Source organism: Pristiophorus japonicus, chromosome 8, assembly GCF_044704955.1.
Source record: "Pristiophorus japonicus isolate sPriJap1 chromosome 8, sPriJap1.hap1, whole genome shotgun sequence".
NCBI lineage: Eukaryota > Metazoa > Chordata > Chondrichthyes > Pristiophoridae > Pristiophorus > Pristiophorus japonicus.
The window spans coordinates 219,690,197-219,708,038 of NC_091984.1; positions in this window are offsets into that span (position 1 = coordinate 219,690,197).

The window sequence follows — 17,842 nt, forward strand, 5'->3', positions numbered from 1 at the left end:
TCGAGCCTGCACCGCCATTCAATGAGTTCATGGCTGAACATGCAACTTCAGTACCCCATTCCTGCTTTCTCGCCATACCCCTTGATCCCCCTAGTAGTAAGGACTACATCTAACTCCTTTTTGAATATATTTAATGAATTCGCCTCAACAACTTTCTGTGGTAGAGAATTCCACAGGTTCACCACTCTTTGGGTGAAGAAGTTTCTCCTCATCTCGGTCCTAAATGGCTTACCCCTTATCCTTAGACTGTGACCCCTGGTTCTGGACTTCCCCAGTATTGGGAACATTCTTCCTGCATCTAACCTGTCTAAACCCATCAGAATTTTAAACGTTTCTATGAGATCCCCTCTCATTCTTCTGAACTCCAGTGAATACAAGCCCAGTTGATCCAGTCTTTCTTGATATGTCAGTCCCGCCATCCCGGGAATCAGTCTGGTGAACCTTCGCTGCAACTCCCTCAATAACAAGAATGTCCTTCCTCAAGTTAGGAGACCAAAACTGTACACAATACTCCAGGTGTGGCCTCACCAAGGCCCTGTACAACTGTAGCAACACCTCCCTGCCCCTGTAGTCAAATCCCCTCGCTATGAAGGCCAACATGCCATTTGCTTTCTTAACCGCCTGCTGTACCTGCATGCCAACCTTCAATGATCATTTTTGGTGGGAGGAAGAATAGCAATTCCAGGGAATTAATTACAAGTAATGCTATTTTGGCAGTATATGCAATACAAATATGAGAATGGTACAAGGTAATATGATCCATAGTCTGCCTCAGTCTGAAGTTCAACCCTAGAGACAGTTGTTGCTACAGCAAGCTCAGGAACAATTCCCAGAGGCAACATAGCTGGGTGTATAAGGTTCTTTGTTTTGTTATTGTAGAGTAAGATCTTTAAAATACTGTTCCTGGTATGGTAATTGTCCCTTCTGTGTATTTGTAGTACGCTGTATAACAATTGAAGGGGCTGAGATGGTGTTGAGTGTAGCTCTATAACTTTCCGTTTCAGGTGGAGGTGGGCGGTGCCATGGTGTGGCAGGGAAAGGAGCCACCAACAGCTGCAAATACCAGCCTTTCACTCCCAGCATTACATCTATCTCTTCCCCTTTGAACTGTCCACTCAACCTGTTATGTCTTTAATATTCTTATGAATGACTCCATGAGGTCTAGTATTGTACTTGAGCTGTTGTGACCTTAGTCCCATTTATTGTAACTCCAGAGTGAGGCACAAGTATGGTGGGCAGCCTTTTATACTGGGCCCTGCACACCTATGCAGGTGACCCTTAGGTCTCCCACTGCAGTGCCCTCTGGTGGCACACCTTATGTGACTATACAGTTAGTAGACATGGTCGACATACATGACACATCCCATACATCCACCCCTCTCTCTGACCACTGTCACTGACCACGCATTGCCCTGCAAGGGCAGACAGCAAGAACCAAGACACCCTCTCAGCTTCAAACTGTTCCCTCCCCATACCTATTTGTTTCCCTCAAAGGGGCTTTGTTTGCTATCAAAATTCAACGTTCGTATTTTAACAAAGAAATCATATTAGAACAAGGATATGTCCGTCTCTCTATATATGGCTTTGTGTCTCTTCGCTCTTACTGATGTTAGCAATTAGAATCTGTCTTACAGGTGTAAGCAATTAGAGCATTTACCTTTTCCAGCAACAAATCACCGGTGAGATATTGGCCCTGAATTTGTGATCGGTATGACGGTGCACACTCAGAGTACGCAGTCGTGCCGCCTTTGAAATTGGCTGCAACTTCGGGATGTGTCACATGCGAAACCGCAGGCAGAAATCCTGAAGTTGCGGTCTGTCAATGACAGCTCCGCAACTGGCTGCGCTGTGCCCCCCCACACCCTGCCACAGAGCCGGCAATCAGTGAAATCTCGTCAATCATTGAAACTGACAAAAACTTTGTCTCTTTCACAGTAAGTACACTGTTAAATTCCCCAGTAAAAGTTAGACCCAAAGGGATTAGGTGTATCATCATCATCACCACAGCGTATTGACTGCTAAACAAATGTTAAGGGCCTTGAAAACCAATTTTAATTTTCTGCAGTGTAAAATGTGCCAATTTTAATTAAAATTAAAATTTTGAAGAAATTTTTCCAAAAATGTTTTTAAAAATTTCAATGTTTCCATCTTTATTTTAGGTTTCCAGGCCCTTAACATTTAGGTTCTGACTAAAGGTCATTGACCTGAAACATTAACTCTGTTTCTCTCTCCACAGATACTGTCTGACCTGCTCAGTATTTCATAGAAACATAGAAAATAGATGCAGGAGTAGGCCATTCGGCCCTTTGAGCCTGCACCGCCATTCAATATGATCATGACTGATCATGCACTTCAGTACCCCATTCCTGCTTTCTCTCCATACCCCTTGCTCCCTTTAGCCGTAAAGGCCACATCTAACTCTCTTTTGAATATATCTAACAAACTGGCCTCAACAACTTTCTGTAGTAGAGAATTTCACATGCTCACAACTCTCTGAGTGAAGAAGTTTCTCCTCATCTCGGTTCTAAATGGCTTACCCCTTATCCTTAGACTGTGACCCATGGTTCTGGACTCCCCCAACATCAGGAACATTCTTCCTGCGTCTAACCTGTCCAATCCCGTCAGAATTTTAAATGTTTCTATGAGATCCCCTCTCGTTCTTCTAAATTCCATTGAATATAAGCCTAGTCGATTCTGTTATATATGTAGCCTTGTATTTACTTTGTACAGCCACCAGAGGGCTCATACCCTGGAGTCCCAAGGGATCCCATAATCCCTTGGGAGCACAGGTATTTAAGGAGGCTTTACAGGTTGGAGAGGCCTGCAATAAAAGACTACAGTCACACTTTATTTTAAGCTCACAGTGTTCAGTCTGACTCTTTCCCCATACACAACAACTGGCGATGAGATACAGATAGCGAACCCAAAGATGCAGAGAACAGTGTGCATCCTGGAGAAATTCTCGGAGGGAGATGATTGGGAAACTTTTGTGGAGCGACTCAACCAACGAGCTAGATGGGGAAGAGAGCGCTGCCAAACAAAGGGCAATCATCCTCACCGTCTGTGGAGCACCAACGAATGGCCTCATGAAGAATCTGCTCTTTCCAGCGAAACCCACAGAGAAATTCAATGACGATTTGTGCACACTGGTCCAAGAGCATTTGAACCCGAAGGAAAGCGTTCTGATGGCGAGGTACCGGTTCTACACCTACAAAAGGTCTGAAGGCCAGGAAGTGGCAAGTTATGACGCCGAGCTAAGACGCCTTGCAGAACATTGCGAATTTGAAGGACATTTGGAGCACATGCCCAGAGACTTTTTCGTACTTGGCATTGGCCACGAAACCATACTTCACAAACTTTTAACTGTAGAGACCCCAACCTTGACTAAGGCCACAGCAATAGCCCAGGCGTTCATTGCCACCAGTGACAATACGAAGCAAATCTCTCAACACACAAGTGCTGCTACAAATACTGTGAACAAAGTGATGTGGTTTTCAAATCGTAACGTACAGGGCAGGTCACACATGCCTGCAGCTACACATCCAAAGATGTCTCAGAGTCCACCATCAAGGGTAATGAATGCAAGGCCATTAACACCTTGTTGGAGCTGCGGGGATGATCATCGTTTCCATTCATGCCGATTCAAAGAGTACGTTTGCAAGGCTGTGGAACAATGAGACACCTCCAACGAGTGTGCAGGCGAGCTGCAAAGCCTGTTAAACCTGCAAAGCACCATGTTGCAGAGGAGGACAGATCCACGGAGGATCACGACGAACCAGAGCCTCAGATAGAGAAGGCAGCGGGATATGGGTGCACACATTCACCACGAATTGTCCCCCGATAATGCTGAATGTTGAACTAAATGGACTCCCGCTGTCAATGGAGCTGGACACAGACGCGAGCCAGTCCATCATGGGCAAAAAGACTTTCGAAAGTTTGTGGTGCAACAAGGCCTCAAGGCCAGTCTTAACTCCAGTTTGCATGAAACTAATCGCCAGTGCTACTGTAAAGGTCTCCTGCGATGGAGCGGTGTACAAGCTACCACTCTGGGTGGTACTGGGCGATGGTCCCACGCTGCTCGGCAAGAGCTGGCTGGGAAAGATACGCTGGAATTGGGAAGATGTCTGAATGCTATCACCCGCTGATGACACTTCGTGTGCCCAGGTCTGAAATAAATTTCCCTCGCTGTTCGAACCAGGCATCGGGAAATTCCAAGGAGCAAAAGTACAGATCCACCTAATTCCGGGGGCGCGACCCATCCATCACAAGGCGAGAGCAGTACCGTACATGATGAGAGAAAGGGTAGAGATCAAACTAGACCGGCTGCAAAGAGGAGGCATCATTTCACCGATCGAGTTCAGCGAGTGGGCCAGTCCTATTGTCTCAGTCCTCAAGGGAGGCGACACCGTCAGAATTTGTGGCGATTACAAAGTAACTATCAATCATTTCTCCCTGCAGGACCAATACCCACTACCAAAGGCTGACAACTTCTTTGCAATGCTGGCGGGAGGTAAGACATTTACGAAGCTGGATCTGACTTCAGCCTACATGATGCAGGAACTAGAGGAATCATCGAAGGCCCTCACCTGCATCAACACGCACAAAGGTCTTTTTGTTTATAACAGATGCCCCTTTGGAATCCGATCGGCGGCGATATTCCAGAGAAACATGGATAGCTTACTGAAGTCAGTCCTGCACACCGTGGTCTTCCAGAACGACATCGTGGTCATAGGTCGGAACACAGTCGAGCATCTGCAGAACCTGGAGCAGGTTCTTAGTCGACTTAACCACGTGGGGCTCAGGTTAAAACGCTCGAAGTGTGTTTTCCTGGTGACTGAAGTAGAGTTCCTGGGAAAGAGGATTGCAGTGGACGGCAACAGGCCCACCAACACGATGACGGAGGCAATCGAGAATGCACCGAGGCCACAGAACGTGACGGAGTTGCAGTCGTTTCTGGGACTCCTGAACTACTCTGGTAACTTCTTACCAGGTCTCAGCACACTGTTAGACCACTGCATGTCTTACTACAAAAAGGGGATGAATGGGTTTGGGGCAAAAGCCAAGAAAATGCCTTTGTAAAAGCGAGAAAATTGTTATGCTCAAACAAATTGCTTGTGTTGTATAATCCATGTAAGCATTTGGTACTAGCATGTGATGCGTCGTCATATGGCGTCGGGTGTGTATTGCAACAAGCTAATGATTTCGGGAAACTGCAACCGGTTGCTTATGCATCCAGGAGTCTGTCTAAGGCTGAGAGAGCCTACAGCAGAATTGAGAAAGAAGCATTAGCATGTGTCTATGGGGTAAAGAAAATGCATCAATACCTGTTTGGGCTAAAATTCGAATTGGAAACTGATCATATCCCTGTTTTCCGAGAGTAAAGAGATAAATACCAATGCATTGGCCCACGTCCAGAGATGGGCGCTCATGTTGTCCGCAGACAACTATGCCATCCACCACAGGCCAGGCACAGAAAACTGCGCCGATGCTCTCAGTAGGCTGCCATTGCCCATCATGGGGGTGGAAATGGCGCAGCCCGCAGATCTAGCCATGGTTATGGAAGCATTTGAGAGTGAGCAATCACCCGTCACTGCCGAGCAGATCAACACCTGGACAAGCCAGGATCCCTTATTATCTCTAGTCAAAAGCTGTGTGCTTCCCGGGAGCTGGTCCAGTGTCCCAGTGGAAACGCAGGAAGAGATAAAGCCGTTCCAGCGGCGCAAAGATGAAATGTCTATACAGGCAGACTGCCTTCTGTGGGGCAATCGAGTAGTGGTCCCCAAGAAGGGCAGAGACACCTTCATCAATGACCTCCAAAGTAGCCACCCTGACATCGTAATGATGAAAGCGATAGCTAGATCCCACGTGTGGTGGCCCGGTATCGATGCAGACTTAAGAGTCCTGCGTTCACAGATGTAATATATGCTCGCAGTTAAGCAATGTACCCAGGGAGGCACCGCTAAGTTTATGGTCTTGGCCCTCCAAACCGTGGTCTCGGGTACATGTCGACTATGCAGGCCCTTTCTTGGGTAAAATGTTCCTTGTGGTTGTAGACGCGTACTCCAAGTGGATTGAATGTGAGATAATGTCTGCTAGCACGTCCGCTGCCACTACTGAAAGCCTGTGGGCCATGTTTGCCACTCACGGCTTACCCGATGTCCTGGTGAGCGACAACGGGCCATATTTTACCAGTGCTGAGTTCAAAGAATTCATGAGCCGAACACGTCACATCTGCACCGTTTAAACCAGCGTCCAATGGTCAGGCAGAGAGAGCAGTGCAAACCATCAAGCAAGGCTTGAAGAGGGTAACTGACGGCTCACTGAAAACTCACCTATCCCGAGTCCTGCTTAGCTACCGCACGAGACCCCACTCACTCACTGGGATCCCACCTGCTGAACTGCTCATAAAAAGAGCACTTAAGACAAGGCTCTCGTTAGTTCACCCTGATCTACATGAACAGGTAGAGAGCAGGCGGCTTCAACAAAGTGTATACCATGATAGCACAAATGTGTCACGCGAGATTGAAATCAATGATCCTGTATTTGTATTAAATTATGGACAAGGTCCCAAGTGGCTTCCCAGCACTGTCATGGCCAAAGAGGGGAGCAGGGTGTTTCGGGTCAAACTTTCAAATGGACTCATTCACTGGAAACACTAGCACCAAATCAATCTCAGATTCATGGACTATCCTGAGCAACCCACCTTGGACCTTACCTTCTTTGTTCCCCCAACATACACACCAGTGGTAACCAACACCACGGTTAATCACGAAGCAGAACCCATCATCCACAGCAGCCCAGCAGGACCCAACACACCAGGCAGCCCAGCAAGGCCAGCTGCACAGCAGCCCAGCAGCCCAGCGAGGGCCCAACAAATGATTCAACAACACCAGCTTTCACACCAAGATGATCAACCAGGGCAAGAAGGGCCCCAGATCGACTCACATTATAAATAGTTACACTATTGACTTTGGGGGGGGGGGGAGTGTTGTTTTATATGTAACCTTATATGTAACCTATATTTACTCTGTACAGCCACCAGAGGGCTCATCCCCTGGATTCCCAAGGGATCCCATAATCCCTTGGGAGCACAGGTATTTAAGGAGGCTTCACAGGTTGGAGAGGCACTCTGGAGATCTGCAATAAAAGACTAAGGTCACACTTTACTTTGAGTTCTCAGTGTTCAGTCTGACTCTTTCTCCATACACAACAGATCTAGTCTTTCTTCATATGTCAGTCCTGTCATCCCGGGGATCAGTCTGATGAACCTTCGCTGCACTCCCTCAATAGCAAGAATGTCCTTCCTCAGATTAGGAGACCAAAACTGTGCACAATATTCAAGGTGTGGCCTCACTAAGGCCCTGTACAACTGGAGTAAGTCCTCCCTGCTCCTATACTCAAATCCTGTCGCTATGAAGGCCAACATGCAATTTGCCTTCTTCACCGCCTGCTGCACCTGTATGCCAACTTTCAATGACTGATGTACCATGACACCCAGGTCTCGTTGCACCTCCCCTTTTACTAATCTGTCACCATTCAGATAATAATCTGCCTTCCTGTTTTTACCACCAAAGTGGATAACCTCACATTTATCTACATTATACTGCATCTGCCATGTATTTGCCCTCTCACCTAACCTGTCCAAGTCACCCTGCAGTCTCTTAGCATCCTCCTCACAGCTCACACCGCCATCCAGCTTAGTGTCATCTGCAAACTTGGAGATATTACATTCAATTCCTTCGTCTAAATCATTAATGTATGTTATAAATAGCGGTGTCCCAGCACTGAACCTTGCGGTACCCCACTAGTTTTTATCATGTGTTTGCTCTTTTTTCCTCCTCTTTCCTTGTTGTATTCCTTTTTAAAATGTTGTCCATCTGTGATATGCTCCAATTCAGATGAAGGGTCCAACCCGAAAACATCATCTCCTCTGAGAATCCTCTCCACAGCTGTTGCCTGACCTGCCAATCTGAAAAGGACCCGTTTATTCCTACTCTTTGCTTCCTGTCTGCCAACCAGTTCTCTATCCACGTCAGTACATTACCCCCAATACCATGTGCTGTAATTTTGCACACCAATCTCTTGTGTGGGACTTGTCAAAGGCCTTTTGAAAGTCTAAATACACCACATCCACTGGCTCCCCCTTGTCCACTCTACTAGTTACATTCTCAAAAAATTCTAGAAGATTTGTCAAGCATGATTTTCCTTTCATAAATCCATGCTGACTTGGACCGATCCTGTCACTGCTTTCCAAATGTGCTGCTATTACATCTTTAATAATTGATTCCAACATTTTCCCCACCACCGATGTCAGGCTGACCGGTCTATAATTCCAGCATTTTCTGTTCTTACTTCAGATTTGCAGCATCCATAGTATTTTGTTTATGTTTTTTTATTTTAGATTTGCCTTTTCCCCATGTGAGAACCCAAATCGTTCTTTTGCTCTACCTATTCGGAAAGGATGAACAGCTGTGTCTCTTTTCTCTTGAAAAGAGAAGGCTGTGGGTTGACCTAATAGAGATTTTAAAATCATGAAAGGTTTTGATAGTGTAGACAAAGAGAGAGTGTTTCCATTCATGGGAAAGAGCAAAAGTAGAGCAAAACCAAGAAATCAAATCGGGAATTCAGAAGAAACTTCTTTACTCAGAGAGTGGTGAGAATGTGGAACTCACTACCACAGGGTGGGGTTGAAACGAATAGTATAGCTGTATTTAAATAGAGGCAAGACAAGCATATGAGTGAGAAGGGAATAGAGGGTTATGTGGATAGATTTAGATGAGGAAAGACGGGAGGAGGCTCGAGTGGAGCATAAACGCCGGCATGGACTGGTTGGGCCGAATGGCCTGTTTCAGTGCTGTATATCCTATGTAATCCTATGTAACTAGTTTTTAAAATTAGAATTTTAAGGGTTTACCCACTTCCTTGCTCGCTGTCTGAGAATTCTGCCTTTTGATTGGCTGCTTAGACAGCCTGTTGATGTCACAGCAGTTCGCACAAGAGGATCCGCATTAAGTCCTGTTGAATTGAATTCAAGGTCAGAAAATGTGAAGTTCTCAACAAAGGAACTGCGTGATCACTGGGGCATATTTTGGGGCCAACAGCGAACGTTTTCGCTTCGCTGCTGACCACAGATTTCAGGCCAATTAGTTGGCTTCAAACTTCAAATTGGTGTTTTTTTGAAAATTTAACTAACATTAGCGTAAGGAAACAACAACAGCAACTTGCATTTATACAGCACCTTTAATGTAGAAAAATGTCACAACACGCTTCACAGAAGCATAATCAGACCAAATTAACACCAAGCTGAAGGAGATATTAGAAGGGGTGATTAAAAGCTTGGTCAAAGAGGTGAGTTGTAAGGCGGGTCTTAAAGGAGGCAAGCGAAGGTTCACCAGACTGATTCCCGGGATGGCGGGACTGACATATCAAGAAAGACTGGATCAACTGGGCTTGTATTCACTGGAGTTCAGAAGAATGAGAGGGGATCTCATAGAAACGTTTAAAATTCTGACGGGTTTAGACATGTTAGATGCAGGAAGAATGTTCCCAATGTTGGGGAAGTCCAGAACCAGGGGTCACAGTCTAAGGATAAGAGGTAAGCCATTTAGGACTGAGATGAGGAGAAACTTCTTCACCCAGAGAGTGGTGAACCTGTGGAATTCTCTACCACAGAAAGTTGTTGAGGCCAATTCACTAAATATATTCAAAAAGATGTAGTCCTTACTACTAGGGGGATCAAGGGGTATGGCGAGAAAGCAGGAATGGGGTACTGAAGTTGCATGTTCAGCCATGAACTCCTTGAATGGCGGTGCAGGCTCGAAGGGCCGAATGGCCTACTCTTGCACCTATTTTCTATGTTTCTATGTTGAAGTGGAGAGATGGAGAGGTTTGGAGAGGGAATTTCAGAGCTTAGGGGAAAAAACAAGGAAGTGGGTAATCCCTTAAAATTCTAACATTTTAAAATAGTTACATAGGATACTTAGGATATACAGCACTGAAACCGGCCATTCGGCCCAATTAGTCTATGCCAGTGTTTATGCACCACTCAAGCCACTCGAGCCTCCTCCCATCTTTCTTCAGCTAATTCTAACAATATAACCCTCTATTTACTTCTCCCTCATATGCTTATGTAGCATATCTTAGGGCCTAGACAGCTGTAGGTATGTGTCAATGGTAGGGTGAAGGGTTTTGAGGATTCACAAGAGGCCAGAGTTGGAGAATTGCAGAGTTCTCATAGCATAAGAACTTAAGAATTAGGAACAGGAGTAGGCCATCTAGCCCCTCGAGCCTGCTCCGCCATTCAATAAGATCATGGCTGATCTGGCCGTGGACTCAGCTCCACTTACCCGCCCGCTCCCCATAACCCTTAATTTCCTTTTTGGTTAAAAATCTATCTATCTGTGACTTGAATACATTCAATGAGCTAGCCTCAACTGCTTCCTTGGGCAGAGAATTCCACAGATTCACAACCCTCTGGGAGAAGAAATTCCTTCTCAACTCGGTTTTAAATTGGCTCCCCCGTATTTTGAGGCTGTGCCCCCTAGTTCTAGTCTCCCCGACCAGTGGAAACAACCTCTCCGCCTCTATCTTGTCTATCCCTTTCATTATTTTAAATGTTTCTATAAGATCACCCCTCATCCTTCTGAACTCCAACGAGTAAAGACCCAGTCTACTCAATCTATCATCATAAGATAACCCCCTCATCTCCGGAATCAGCCTAGTGAATCGTCTCTGTACCCCCTCCAAAGCCAGTATATCCTTCCTTAAGTAAGGTGACCAAAACTGCACGCAGTACTCCAGGTGCGGCCTCACCAATAACCTATATAGTTGCAGAAGGACCTCCCTACTTTTGTACTCCATCCCTCTCGCAATGAAGGCCAACATTCCATTCGCCTTCCTGATTACCTGTTGCACCTGCAAACTAACTTTTTGGGAAGAGTTTCATGCACAAGGACCCCCAGGTCCCTGTGCACCGCAGCATGTTGTAATTTCTCCCCATTCAAATAATATTCCCTTTTACTGTTTTTTTTCCCAAAGTGGATGACCTCACACTTTCCGACATTGTATTCCATCTGCCAAACCTTAGCCCATTCGCTTAACCTATCTAAATCTCTTTGCAGCCTCTCTGTGTCCTCTACACAACCCGCTTTCCCACTAATCTTTGTGTCATCTGCAAATTTTGTTACACTACACTCTGTCCCCTCTTCCAGGTCATCTATGTATATTGTAAACAGTTGTGGTCCCAGCACCGATCCCTGTGGCACACCACTAACCACCGATTTCCAACCCGAAAAGGACCCATTTATCCTGACTCTCTGCTTTCTGTTCGCCAGCCAATTCTCTATCCATGCTAATACATTTCCACTGACTCCGCGTACCTTTATCTTCTGCAGTAACCTTTTGTATGGCACCTTATCGAATGGCTTTTGAAAATCTAAATACACTACATCCAACGGTACATCTCTATCCACCATGCTCGTTATATCCTCAAAGAATTACAGTAAATTAGTTAAACATGATTTCCCCTTCATGAATCCATGCTGCGTCTGCTTGATTGCACTATTCCTATCTAGATGTCCCGCTATTTCTTCCTTAATGATAGTTTCAAGCATTTTCCCCACTACAGATGTTAAACTAACCGGCCTAGAGTTACCTGCCTTTTGTCTGCCCCCTTTTTTAAACAGAGGTGTTACATTAGCTGCTTTCCAATCCGCTGGTACCTCCCCAGAGTCCAGAGAATTTTGGTAGGGCTAGAGAACGTTACAGAGATAGTGAGGGGTGAAGGGATTTGAACATAAGGATGGGAATGTTAAATTGGAGACATTGGTTGATGTAAGAATATAGATAAGATTTTACATTATTATAATACAGAACAAAGGCAGAACATTAATGTAGACATAATTGGTTTAAACTGTGTTCTCGCAAATCCTGTCTTTTCTCCTTACTGATGCTGATAACATTGGAGAAGGATGAATTTCAGGGCTGAAGAGATTGTACTCTAAGGATAGTCACGTACAGATTATTACCTAAATAAGTTAGTTGGATAATATTGAGATGAAAGGATTTTTAGGATTAAAACATATAGACTTTTAAAACACAGGCTTTTGATCATAGCAGGGGGGAGTGTAAGAGAGGAGATTGCTGCAGTATGAAAAGACAATGTTGCTATCGAGCATTGTACAAAAGTTTATGCCTGTACAACAAAGCTATGGCTCGGGAAAAGTAATGATAAGTAACGGAATGGTATGAAAAGACATGAAGCCCATCTCCCTGTCTGGCAATCTGTTCAAAGAACTGAGGATCATAAAACACCCAATGGTATTGCATCCAACTGGTGCCGGGGCAGGAAGAGAAGCCATTGTTGGAGATGCTCTGCCTATGGCTGGATAGGTAAGAATGAAACAAGGCAAGGGCAGTACGACTGAGCTGGACAATAGAGGAGAATAGTGTGGGCGACCATGTCAAAGGCTGTTGAGAAGTCAGAACGATGAGTAGACATAATGCACCATAGTCACAGTCACATGAAATGTGTGTGTATGTACATACACATTTCATATCCACAAACTTCTTCCTGCTGTTACTACTTTTGGTCATGCTTTTACATTTTACATTAAATATTGTATCAGCCTTAGATCAATGGTAGCACTCGCACCTCTCAGTCAGAAAGTCCTGAGTTCAAGCCCCACTCCAGCACCTAATGTCGGTATTAAACCAAGCTCCCATCCACCCTCTCAGATGGATGTAAAATATCTTATGGTACTATTCCGAGAAGAGCAGGAAAGTTCTCCTAGTGTTCTGGCCAATATTTATCCCTCATCCAACACCACCAAAACAGATTATCTGCCTTGATGTGCACATATTAGCTGCCACAGTTCCCTACATCACAACAGTACTTACACAGTAAGTACTTTGATGGTCGTAAAGTGCTTTGGGATGTTCTATATTAATGCAAGTTCTTTTTTTTTGAAAAAGCTTATGTAATCAGTTATGATGAGAATTTCCTATGCAAACAGGTCCCGTGATGATGTATTTGCAGGCTGTGGTCACAAGTTGTTGTTGTAGCCTGATTGTATCTCTGACATAAAGACATTGGGAAGAGAAAGTGACAGTGACATGCTATCTTTGACCTCTCTGCAACGTTCATTATGGTTGATCATGGCATCCTCCTTCACAGCCTCTCCTTGATGTGCCACCTCCACAGGATTGCTCTTACATGGCTCCACTGCTACCTGTCCTCAAACAGCCAGTGCATCTTTAGCGATGACATGCTTCTGGCCCCATACAGATATCTCTGGTCAACCCCAAGGATCCATCCTTAGTCCACTCCTCTTCCTCATTTAATCATCATTCAAAGGCACATTCTATATGTAGGCTGTCCAAAGTTCTAGCTCTCCACTATTTCTATTGGCTCAATGACTGCCTGTCTGACATTAAGTCAAGGATGAACCAGAGTCTCCTCCACTTGATCATTGAAAAGACCAATAATGGATAGGAAAAGAACACCCATTCCATCAAGCCTGTCCAATCAAGACATTGTGCAGCCATGTACACCAGTGACTCACCTCCTAGTAATGCAAAGTCCTGAAAAAGCTACAATATAAATATTTCTAATTTTATGATGTAATTTTATGACTGAAAATGGTAAAATCATGTGACTAGAGGCTGTAACATAAATTAATTCAGCCTGAGGCAGACTGCCCCTTCAATTGACAAATTCTAAAAATGATAACTGTTATATATGTAAACTTGTAGTTACTCTATACAGCCACCAGAGGTCTCATTCCCTGGAGTCCCAGGGCATCCCATAATCCCTTGGGAGCACAGGTATTTAAGGAGGCCTCAGAGGTTGGAGAGGCACTCTGGAGACCTGCAATAAAAGACTATGGTCACACTTTACTTTGATCTCACAGTGTTCAGTCTGACTCTTTCTCCATACATAACAACTGGCAACGAGATACAGATAGCGAACCCAAAGATGCAGAGAACAGTGGGCATCCTGGAGAAATTCTCGGAGGGAGATGATTGGGAAACTTTTGTGGAGTGATTCGACCAATACTTCGTGGCCAACGAGCTAGATGGGGAAGAGAACGCTGCCAAACGAAGGGCGATCCTCCTCACCGTCTGTGGGGCAACCAACGTATGGCCTCATGAAGAATCTGCTCACCCCAGTGAAACCCATGGAGAAATTCAAAGATGATTTGTGCACACTGGTCCGAGAGCATTTAAACCCGAAGGAAAGCGTTCTGATGGCAAGGTACCAGTTCTACACCTACAAAAGGCCAGGAAGCGGCGAGTTATGTCGCCGAGCTAAGTCGCCTTGCAGGACATTGCGAATTTGAAGGACATTTGGAGCACATGCTCAGAGACTTTTTCGTACTTGGCATTGGCCACGAAATCATACTTCGCAAACTTTTGACTGTAGAGACCGCAACCTTGAGTAAGGCCATAGCCCAGGCGTTCATTGCCACCAGTGACAATACGAAGCAAATCTCTCAGCACACAAGTGCTGCTACAAGTACTGTGAACAAAGTGATGTTGTTTTCAAATCATAACGTACAAGGCAGGTCACACATACCTGCAGCTACACGTCCGCAGATGTCTCAGAATCCACCATCAAGGCCATTACCACCTTGTTGGTGCTGCGGGAATGATCATCGTTTCCATTCATGCCGATTCAAAGGGCACGCTTGCAAGGGTTGTGGAACAATGGGACACCTCCAACGAGTGAGCAGGCGAGCTGCAAATCCTGTTAAACCTGCAAACCATCATGTTGCAGAGGAGGAAAGATCCACGGAGGATCACAACGAACCAGAACCTCAGACCGAGAAGGCAGAGATACATGGGGTGCACACATTCACCACGAATTGTCCCCGGATAATGCTCAATGTTGAACTAAATGGACTCCTGGTGTCAATGGAACTGGACAGGGGCGCGAGCCAGTCCATCATGGGCAAAAAGACTTTCGAAAGTTTGTGGTGCAACAAGGCCTCAAGGCCAGTCTTAACTCCAGTTTGCATGAAACTAAGAACTTACACAAAAGAACTGATTCCTGTAATTGCCAGTGCTACCGTAAAGGTCTCCTACGATGGAGCGGTGCACAAGCTACCAATCTGGGTGGTACTGAGTGGTACTGGGCGATGGCCCCACACTGCTCGGCAGGAGCTGGCTAGGAAAGATACGCTGAAACTGGGACGATGTCCGAGCGCTATCGCCCACTGACGACACTTCGTGTGCCCAGGTCTTAAACAAATTTCCTTCGCTGTTCGAGCCAGGCATCTGGAAATTTCAAGGAGCAAAAGTGCAGATCCACCTAATTCCGGGAGCGCGACCCATCCATCACAAGGTGAGAGCAATACCGTACATGATGAGAGAAAGGGTAGAGATCGAGCTAGACCGGCTGCAAAGAGAGGGCATCATCTCACCGATCGAGTTCAGCGAGTGGGCCAGTCCTATCGTCCTAGTCCTCAAGGGAGACAGCACCATCAGAATCTGTGGTGATTACAAAGTAACTATCAATCGTTTCTCCCTGCAGGACCAATGCCCACTACTAAAGGCCGACGACCTCTTTGCAACGCTGTTGGGAGGAAAGACGTTCACGAAGCTGGATCTGACGCAGGAACTGGAGGAATCATTGAAGGCCCTCACCTGCATCAACACGCACAAAGGTCTTTTTGTTTATAACAGATGCCCCTTTGGAATCCGATACGGCGGCGACATTCCAGAGAAACATGGAAAGTATACTGAAGTCGGTCCTGCACACCGTGGTCTTCCAGGACAACATCTTGGTCACAGGTCGGAACACAGTCGAGCATCTGCAGAACCTGGAGGAGGTTCTTCGTCGACTCAACCTCGTGGGGTTCAGGTTAAAATGCTCGAAGTGCATTTTCCTGGCGCCTGAAGTGGAGTTCTTGGGAAGGAGGATTGCGGCGGACGGCATCAGGCCCACCAACACGAAGACGGAGGCGATCGAGAATGCACCGAGGCCACAGAACGTGATGGAGCTGTGGTCGTTTCTGGGACTCTTGAACTACTTTGGTAACTTCTTACCTGGTCTCAGCACACTGCTAGAACCATTGCATGTCTTACTACGGAAAGTGGACAAATGGGTTTGGGGCAAAAGCCAAGAAAATGCCTTTGTAAAAGCGAGAGAATTGTTATGCTCAAACAAATTGCTTGTGTTGTATGATCCATGTAAGTGTTTGGTAATAGCATGTGATGCGTCGTTATATGGCATCGGGTGTGTATTGCAACAAGCTAATGATTTCAGGAAACTGCAACCGGTTGCTTATGCATCTAGCAGTCGATCTAAGGCTGAGGGAGCCTACAGCATGATTGAGAAAGAAGCGTTAGCGTGTGTCTATGGGGTAAAGAAAATGCATCAATACCTGTTTGGGCTAAAATTCGAATTGGAAACTGACCATAAGCCACTCATATCCCTGTTTTCCGAGAGTAAAGGGATAAATACCAATGCATCGGCCCATGTCCAGAGATGGGCGCTCACGTTGTCCGTATATAACTACGTCACCCGCCACAGGCCAGGCACAGAAAACTGCGCCAGTGCTCTCAGTAGGCTGCCATTGCCCACCACGGGGGTGGAAATGGCGCAGCCCGCAGATCTAGCCATGGATATGGAAACATTTGAGAGTGAGCAACCACACGTCACTGCCCGGCAGATCAAAACCTGGACAAGCCAGGGCCCCTTATTATCTCAAGTCAAAAGCTGTGTGCTCCACAGGAGCTGGTCCAGTGTCCCAGTGGAAATGCAGGAAAAGATAAAGCCATTCCAGCGGCGCAAAGATGAGATGTCTATACAAGCAGACTGCCTTCTGTGGGGCAATCGAGTAGTGGTCCCTAAGAAGGACAGAGACACCTTCATCAATGACCTCCACAGTACCCACCCAGGCATCGTAATGATGAAAGCGGTGGCCAGATCCCATGTGTGGTGGCCCGGTATCGATGTGGACTTAGAGTCCTGCATTCTCAGATGTAATACCTGCTCGCAGTTAAGCAATGTACCCAGGGAGGCGCTGCTAAGTTTATGGTCTTGGCTCTCCAAACCGTTTAGGGTACACTGTGCAGCAGCAGCCAAGTTCATGGCACCATGGGTGGCTATGCTGCACAGCAGGGCAGGAAAAAGAGTGGAAGAGCTATAGTGATAGGGGATTCTATTGTAAGGGGAATAGATAGACGTTTCTGCAGCCGCAACCGAGACTCCAGGATGGTATGTTGCCTTCCTGGTGCAAGGGTCAAGGATGTCTTGGAGTGGGTGCAGGGCATTCTGAAAAGGGAGGGTGAACAGCCAGTTGTCGTGGTGCATATAGGTACCAACGATATAGGTAAAAAATGGGATGAGGTCCTATAAGACGAATTTAGGGAGCTAGGAGTTAAATTAAAAAGTAGGACCTCAAAAGTAGTAATCTCAGGATTGCTACTAGTGCCACGTGCTAGTCAGAATAGGAATTGCAGGATAGCTCAGATGACTATGTGGCTTGAGGAGTGGTGCACAAGGGAGGGATTCAAATTCCTGGGACATTGGAACCGGTTCTGGCGGAGATGGGACCAGTACAAACCGGACTGGGCAGGACTGGAACCAATGTCCTCGGGGGAGTGTTTGCTAGTGCTGTTGGGGAGGGGTTAAACTAATATGGCAGGGGGTTGGGAACCTTTGCAGGGAGACAGAGGGAAGTAGAATGGGGGCAGAAGCAAAAGATAGAAAGAAGAAAAGTAAAAGTGGAGGGCAGAGAAACCCAAGGCAAAAAACAAAAAGGGCCACATTACTCCAAAATTCTAAAGGGGCAAAGTGTGTTAGAAAGACAAGCCTGAAGGCTCTGTGCCTCAATGC